General features: G+C 39.2%; 1 pseudogene; it reads left to right on the top strand.

Moving 5' to 3' along the window:
* Positions 1–3,292: 3,292 nt before the first annotated feature.
* On the top strand, positions 3,293–5,308 carry LOC126993548 (uncharacterized; annotated as a pseudogene).
* Positions 5,309–6,927: the final 1,619 nt, after the last annotated feature.

The raw sequence follows: 6,927 nt of genomic DNA, 5'->3' as shown, positions 1-6,927 counted from the left end.
AGCCTAACCTAAACTAACCCCTAATCTAACCTAATCTAATCTAATCTAACCTAACCTAACCTAACCTAACGTAACCTAACCTAACCTAGCCTAACCTAACCTAATGGAGCTTTTGCGAAGTACGTGTTTCAGATTTCAAAAGTGAGGTGAATGCATTACATATCCATCCATCTGTCTGTCTTTGTGAATTAGTGAGTCTGTAAGTGTATCAAGACACCTCTTCACCCGAAATTGACCTCTCTTTTGGCCACTCTTTACTACTTTCTGTTGTGGGAGAGGTGAGCAGCGGGCTTTTTTTTCTACCTCCATTTTGTTGCCCTTGAGCCGTCTCCTTTGCTGTAAAAAAAAGTCATTTCTGATATACCTTTACTTTTTCATCATTTGTTCAATTAACTGACTTAAAAAAGCACTTCAAAAACTACTGCTTTTTCATCATTTATACAAGTAACTTACTCATAAAAGCACTTCAAAAACTACTGGATACTTTAGTAAATTCATGGAATGTCAGGAAGTAGAGTATTTATAACACACGACTTGACCGTAAAAAAAAAATATATATATACGCAAAGTCGCTGAAATATGTGATAAAGTTAAAAAAATATATGAATTATAATCTCTCTCTCTCTCTCTCTCTCTCTCTCTCTCTCTCTCTCTCTCTCTCTCTCTCTCTCTCTCTCTCTCTCTTATCACCTCCTCGCCTCCCTACACGGCCGCCGAAGGAAAAAATCTCATTAACCTCCCGCCACAAGCTTTACCCGGTGCGCCCTTCCCTTCCCTTCCCTTCCTCTAAAGAAATTCCTCGCGTCTTTAATCAAAACGCGGAGAGAAAGTTCCCCGCGATGTCAATAGTCACCACCACCACCACCAACAACAACAACAACAATAACATCAACAACAATAATAATAATAATAATAATAATAATAATAATAATAATAATAATAATAATAATAATAATAATAATAATAATAATAATAATGATAATAATAATAACAGCAACATAACAAAGCCACTAGTTACTGCTGCTGCTGCTGACTATGCTATACTTGTTTACTAATAGTCGCAATGCCATCACCTTTGGCCATGGCCTTTCTTTCTCTTTCTTCATTTCTCTCTTTCTTGCTTTCCGTTTTCCTTCCTTTACTCGATCTTTCTTTCTTTGTACCTTATTTTTCATTCATTCTTTCTTTCTTTCTTTCTTTATCTCCTGACCTCTTTCTTTCCTTCCTTCTCATTTCCTTTTTGTCGCATGGTATATATGACTAGACTTTCGTGGCAATTTCGAGCATTTCCAGGGGTAGTTTTACGAGCGTTCTGGTAGAGTGACCTTTCTTCTGTACCATGAACCTAAAAAAACACTCATTAGAAACCAACTGATCTCCTTTGCGGCCTCTGGAAATAACTGATGCGAGAGGTGGAAGCATATCATAAGAATACCAACCTGAGACTACCCACAAGCTCTCCGGAAGACCACCTATCAACCCGGACTCTAGATTCTCTCAAAAAAAGAGGCTCAAATATAAATTCCGGGGGACAGCATGAGGCAAGCAAGATGGCGCCACTAAAAACACTTGCCTGCGCCATAACGGGCTGGGGTGGACCATCAGGCCTCACCCAGAAAGCCTACCCAGCCATAGGAGAAAAAACGTATAAAATAAACTTAACGTAACTAGATTTCAAGGAGATCTAAGAGTTAGGGGATTACCTTATTTCCCTCGAGTTTGTACATTTATTAATACACGGACTACGCTAAGGAAAGGAAAAAGATACGGCGTGTTTCATTCATAATCTTGTTAGCAGAAAAAGTTAAGAATCACTAACTCAATCTCGGGTGTCTTATGCAATTTGTACGTCAACATCATCATCATCATCAGCAGCAGCAGCAGCGTGTATCATTCATAGCAGAACATAGGCCTATCCAAAACTTTTCCTTTCGTTCGATTAGCGCCTCTCGTTTTGTTGTTAGCGCTACGCAGGCTTCTTAATTTCATCACATCATCTCTTTAGTGGCATCCCCTTGCGTCTTGTTTTTCCTTTGTAACGATTATTTTTAGGTCTGTCACTTTTTTTTCATTTTCCTTATTGGTTCATCTTTTTTTCATTTTGCTCATCTTTTTTTTCCATTTTGTTTAGATTTCTCATTCTTTTTTTTCTTTACTTTGTTCATTTTTTCATTTTTTTCATCTTTTTTTTCATTTTGTTCTATTTTTCTACATTTTGTTTATCTTTTTTTTCATTTTGTTCCATTTTTTTTCATTTCGTTCATCTTTTTTTCATTTTGTTCATCTTTTTTTCATTTTGTTCAACTTTTCTTTATTTTGTTCAATTTTTTCATTTTTTTCATCTTTTTTTTAATTTTGTTCTATTTTTCTACATTTTGTTTATCTTTTTTTCATTTTGTTCATCTTATTTTCATTTCGTTCATCTTTTTTTTTTCATTTTCTTCATCTTTTGTTCATTTTGTTCACTTCTTTTCATTTTCTTCACCTGCTTTTCTTCATCTATTTTACTTCATCTCCTTTTTTGTATCGGTTTTATATAGTCCGTCACTTCCCTCCATCTCTGTCGTCTCTCCCATCTCTTTCCATCCGAAATTGACCTCTCTATTCTAACCTCTCTTACTAACTACTTATTGCTGGAACAGAGCTTAGAGGGCTTTAGATAGACAGACAGACAGACAGATATATAGATAAGACAGACAAGTAGATAGATAGATACAGATAGATATACACACATAAATATTTTCTGTATAAGTGCAGAGCAACCACCACCACAAAGCCAGAAATACAAACTCGTAGAGCGAAGCCACAGAGACACACGGGATTATAGTAATGAATTAACGAGAGCGGTTCATTTAACTCTCCTTGAAATGCTAAATCGTATATGCAGATTGAGTTACGTTTATTACCCTCGCCACCTGCCGCCCTGTTACCCAGCCCGCGGCCAGAACACAGACGGGGTTGGTACACTCGACAATTTCCACCTCGTAGGAGATAAAGTCTATGGGAATGTCAACCCACGAAGGACACGAAAAAAAATAGAAGGATGGAGTGAAGAAGAAGAAGAAGAAGAAGAAGGAAGAAGAACAAGAACAAGAACAAGAAAAAGAACATGAACAAGAAGAACAAGAACAAAAACGAACAAGAAGAAGGAGAAGAAGAAGAAGAAGAAGAAGAAGAAGAAGAAGAAGAAGAAGAAGGAGAAGAAGAAGAAGAAGAAGAAGAAGACGAAGAAGAAGACTTGCCAGCAGTTCTCATTGGTACAAGTGTCAGGCCGTTTCATGATCAGTCACATATAAGTTGCTAATCTTTGTGTACATGTAATTTATTTCGGCTCACCACAAAACTAAACAAGTCACGCGTTGGGAGACTTCCAGCACCGAGCCACAGTTTCGAAAGTCATCTTGTTGTGGCCGTTGTAGAGAGGATGATGTATAACAGGAGATGTGACGTCAGGTCCACAGATGGTGCTGAATAAGATGACACTGATCTTGATGCTCGAATGATTAATCTTTTGTTTTTTATGTGTGTTCAGATTATGTGCCAGAACGCAGCACTGAGTAGACCAAGCAAGTTGTCCTAAAATGTCTGATCACGAAAAATTAATAGCCATAGAATCATCGTAACTGAGTGTCATGCGTGGTCTTCTTTATCACAGGAAATGAAATCTCCAAAACAATGTATATATATCTTTAAGTCACTCCCTGAAGGCAGTCGCCACCTAGAGCCACAACGATGGGGATGCTGCGAGCCGTGCTGCTGACGGGGTCTGTGCTGGTGCTGCAGGTGCTTCTGACCGTTCCGCATCAGGCCGAGGCCGCTTTGAGTGCGCAAATCGTCAATGATCCAGGTAAGAGTTTATTGTTGCAGTAACAGGCAAAGCTCCTGTTCAGTAGCTTACAGTGATCATGTTCTTCACCCTCCAACTGTTTCATTAAATTTAATAATAGCAGGAACAATACCTACTCGAAGTTCTGACGCAAGAGAAAGAAAACTTTGGTGTGTACTTTTGACAACAGAGGTTGAAACCTTTTCTTGTCCTTCCAGACCACCCCAACACGTGCCTTATAAGGGAATCTGGCATACGCGTGAAAGAAGGGCACACTTGGCAGACGCCGTACTGCCAGGAGGGCAGAATGCACAAAGTATTCAAGTGAAGTCATGGCCATTCGTTACGTGACGTGAGTACACCGCACTTTCCCTAAATCAGTTTCCTCGAGGTTGGGCGTTCTGTATCGTCTCCGCCAGTTCTTTTCCCCCTCCCAAATGTTGTCCATATGCAGGGGCCTTGTATACAGGGGCCTTGTATACAACTCATCTGTAGGGGGGGCTCCACACATACAGCCAAATTAGACAGAGTGGAGTCAAAGGCTCTTCGTCTCATCAACTCCTCTCTCTTACTAGCAGTTTCCTACCTCTTAAATTACGCCACAATGTTGCTTCTCTTTTTGTCTTCATTGCAAGAGTTAAACAGCATCACTATTTTATCCCTTCCGCTGGTAAACTATGGAACACCTTCCTTCGTCTGTATTTCCTCCTGCCTATGACTTGAACTCTTCCAAGAGGAAAGAATCAAGACGCCTCTCCACGGGAAATTGACTTCCCTTTTGGCCTCTCGTTCTATTTTCTTTTGTAGGAGGAGCGTCTAGCGGGTTTTCTGTTGTTGTTGTTGTTGTTAATTGTCCTTGAGCTGCCGCCCTTGCTGTAAAAACAAATATTCAGCAGTCATATTTTAAAGTCATATTTTAAAGTCTTTCTCCAAATGATGATTTCCTCATTATGCAACATTATATCACAGGATATGAATTAATACCTGAAGTATCATTTATATATATATATATATATATATATATATATATATATATATATATATATATATATATATATATATATATATATATATATATATATATATATATATATATATATATTTAGGGTCCCTTTTTCAATGTTAATTCCTACGGCATTTTCCTCGTTTCATGTATCAAGGCATATTATGTTTTCACAAAAGTCTGTCCTCGGCAGGTGCGCTTCCATCGGTGTCCCTCAGGCTGCAGACTGATCAAAGACATGGCACAGCTGCCGTACCCGAGGTGCTGCGGGAAGGTGGTCTGCGGCGCCCGCAGTGGATCCCGCCGCCCCTAACCTGCTCACCGTACACCATCGTGCCTGACCTGACCTGAACCAACTCTGACCTGACCTTCTGGCTGACCGAATTTTTGTCATTATCTGTTGTCAAAGATGCCTAATTGTTTGGAATCAGCATCTCTTTCAATGCAGACGCTTTCAAATCATGACACAGCAGTACCACTACAGGTGTTTCAATGACCCTAAAGGTTTGCGGAACTCAGCGAGGTGTTACAGTGCTCGCCACAGCCACGGGAAGGCGAGGACCGTGGCGGTGACGTAATCTAAGAGCCGCTCAAACTTCCTCTTCTTTTTTTCTCCTTTCGCCATTTTTTTCCTTTTCTTCGTCTCATTTTCTTCTTCTTCTTCTTCTTTTCTTCTTCCTCTAATTTTCTTCCTTTTACCTGTTCTGGTTTTAATTGATGTTCATGTTCTTGTTCTTGCTCTTGTTCTTCACTCCAGCCTGCAATATATTATTCTGCCATTCGTGGGTTGATATTCCATTAGACATTTTCTCCGACGTGAAGGTGGCGGTGATGGTGTGAAGCTTGCCGAGCACCACCGACACTGTTCTCTGGCCGCAGACTGGGTCATCATCGGCATCATCATCATCATCATCAACGTTATCATCATTTTCAGAGACAACCCTTTGAGGAGGTCGACTGGGCAAGGTGCCACATGTCCCCAAGGCCGGAGTTGGCGCTCACGTACTATGCAGGTTGTTGGCCTCGATTTAGTCTCACGGATTTGACACAAGTCTTTCCCGCGATTCCTGTAACCACATGAGTCATTTCCCTTCATGATCAGTCAAATAAACGCTTCTAATCTTTCTGTAGATGTAATTTATCTTGGCTCGCCAGTCACGCGTTGTTTGTCAGCGCTGCGCCTCTGTTTCCGAGGTCATCGTGCTGCCACCTTTGTAGAGAGGGTGAAGTACTACAATTTTATAGTGTCATCACGTCCACAGTTGGTTTCGAATTTAGTGAAACGATGTTTCAATGATTAAATTTTATTTTGAATGAGTGTTAAATACGTGCTAGTACGCTGCACTGAGTAAAGCAAGCAAGTTGTCCTAAAACGACTGATCACGAAAAAATGACAGCCAGAGAAGCCTCGTAATTGAATGTCTTCCGCAGTCCTCCTTATCACCGGAAATGAAATCCAGAAAGAAATGTATATATATATATATATATATATATATATATATATATATATATATATATATATATATATATATATATATATATATATATATATATATATATATATATATATATATATATATATATATATATATATATATATATATATATATATATATATATATATATATATATATATATATATATATATATATATATATATATATATATATATATATATATATATATATATATATATATATATTTTCTGAAATTGTCAATTCCTGACGAATCTTCTGTGATTCAGGTATCAGGACAAATTGTTTTCATAACGCCTGCCCTTGACAGGTGCGGTGTCATCGCGCCGCCGCCTGGTTGCAGCGTCCTCCAGGACATGTCGCAGCCGTACCCGCAGTGCTGCGAGAAGGTGGTCTGCAACTAGCGGTGGCCGCCCCCGATAGAGCCCGCTGCCTGTGATGCTCTTACCGAACACCATCGTGCCTGACCTGACCTGACCCAACTCAGACCTGACCTTCTACCTGACCGAATTTTTGTCTTTTTTTGTTGCTAAAGATGATTAATCGTTGTAAATAGCATGTCTTTTTTTTAATACCAGACGCTTTCAAACCATAAAACAACAATACCACTACAGGTATTTTAA

The sequence above is a fragment of the Eriocheir sinensis genome, unplaced genomic scaffold, assembly GCF_024679095.1.
Source record: "Eriocheir sinensis breed Jianghai 21 unplaced genomic scaffold, ASM2467909v1 Scaffold630, whole genome shotgun sequence".
Classification (NCBI taxonomy): Eukaryota; Metazoa; Arthropoda; class Malacostraca; order Decapoda; family Varunidae; genus Eriocheir; species Eriocheir sinensis.
The sequence above is the reverse complement of the archived record's forward strand: the minus strand, read 5'-3'. Positions and strand labels throughout refer to the sequence as shown.